The 1665-nt window shown below is 56.5% G+C and overlaps 1 pseudogene; it reads right to left on the reverse strand.

Annotated features, from left to right (window-relative positions):
- Positions 1-784: 784 nt before the first annotated feature.
- On the reverse strand, positions 785-1413 carry LOC105880482 (cerebral cavernous malformations 2 protein pseudogene; annotated as a pseudogene).
- Between the last annotated feature and the right edge of the window lie 252 nt (positions 1414-1665).

Raw genomic sequence — 1665 nt, forward strand, 5'->3', positions numbered from 1 at the left:
CATGTGTCCCCAGGCAGCTCCTAGCTCCTTCACAGTAGACGACTTGGGTCTTCAGGGGCCACCTGTGCCCGGAGACCCTCCCCATCACCCAGCCAGCAGGAAGGGCTGAAACACAGGTTTGGTCACCTCCTCCCAGAAAGGGCTGGGAATGACTGTGCAGAAGGCGTGGGTGTTCCCCTGCCCACCTCTAGTCACACCAAATCCTGGTGCATGCTGCAGTCCAGCACTTCCATGTTGCTGCTGATGTCCAAGATCATACTGTCCCACTTGTCCCCCTCATCCCTCTCAGAGGGTACCAACAAGTTGTTGGGCCTGCCCACGGTCCTGTTCCCACTGCTGGAGCTGGACGTGGTGCTCAGGGTCCAGTGGTGCCTGCCCAAGCTGTCGGTGATGATGCCACAGCCATCTGTCACGCCAGTGGTCTCCAGGAAGTTCTCCCAGAAAAAAAGAGAAAATAAATGAAAAGGGAAAGGGCCTCTCACGAGGCAGCAGGAAGGTGTGCTGTCCCCTTAGATCTGTTGCAGGTTGATGCAGAGCTTGTGGACGGAGGCCCGGTTGCAGGTCTTTTGCAGCAGCGCCCGGAACTACCGCATCTCTAGGGACGACAGCCTGGAACACAGCGCCAGCATGTAGTCCTGCGGCAGCTTGTTGGCGCTGGCACTCAGCTCAGTCTCACTGACCGTCTTGCTGTGGGACAACACCTGTGCACAGAAGGACAGGGTGACATTTCACCTACATCCACAGAGTCAGAGAAGGAGAAAGTGCTGGCTTCTGCCTTGTAGGTCTACTTAATGTCGCATTTTGTAGACAAGTCATTGTGTGCAGGGACAGGTAGGGGGGTCTGGGTGGAGGCCCTGTCACATATTGCTCTGTCCAGATAGCCAGTGTAGGCTCTGTGTAAATAACCCAGAAGACCTGGCCCAGCAGGCAGCAAAGCTCCTCTGCAGCGACCTTACTTTCTGCAGCCAGGGTGACCAAGCGGCTGCCTCCACCGGCCCTGCTGTGCTCTGTGACAGGGAACTGAGCTGAGGCCTCTGGAACTTTCCACATACAAACTTTGGCTGGGAGAGATGGCCAGGTCCTGGGCTGTCTTCAGGATCACAGGTGTGTGGCATCATCCCGGATATAGGAGATGGTGGCAGTGTCGTGGATGGGCACCCTAAGGATGCCGTCCTCCCAGTCACTCCAGGCCAGCTCGACATTATGGGCAGACAGGCTGAGCACAGCATCATGCTCCTAAGTCAAGTGCCCAGGAAGCTGGTGGACTGTCTTTGTGTTGTCTGGGGAATGCAGGATTTCACTCCTAATGGAGGGATTCAGGTATCTTGGGATGGATGTTAACTGGTGTGAATACTTCCTGCCCTTCTTGTCCTTCTCCTCCATGTAGCTGCGTGCAGCCCATGAAGCTCCCATGGCCCAACCAGCCCACCCCGGGAGCCCCTGCTGCCAGAGGCCCCTACATGCTCACCCCAAGCCCTCTGGCCCCCGTGTGCTCCCAGAGCCACCTGCACACCTGGCCTCTTGGTCTCTGCCCCAACAGAGCCCAGCAATCACATTTTCACTGTCTTTTGGGTTTTTTTTGTGATAAGATCTCTCCCTGTCACCCAGGCAGTGCAGTGACACCATCATAGCTCACTGCAGCCTCATATTCCTGGGTTCAAGCGA

This window comes from Microcebus murinus, chromosome 21 (assembly GCF_040939455.1).
Source record: "Microcebus murinus isolate Inina chromosome 21, M.murinus_Inina_mat1.0, whole genome shotgun sequence".
Lineage (NCBI taxonomy): Eukaryota > Metazoa > Chordata > Mammalia > Primates > Cheirogaleidae > Microcebus > Microcebus murinus.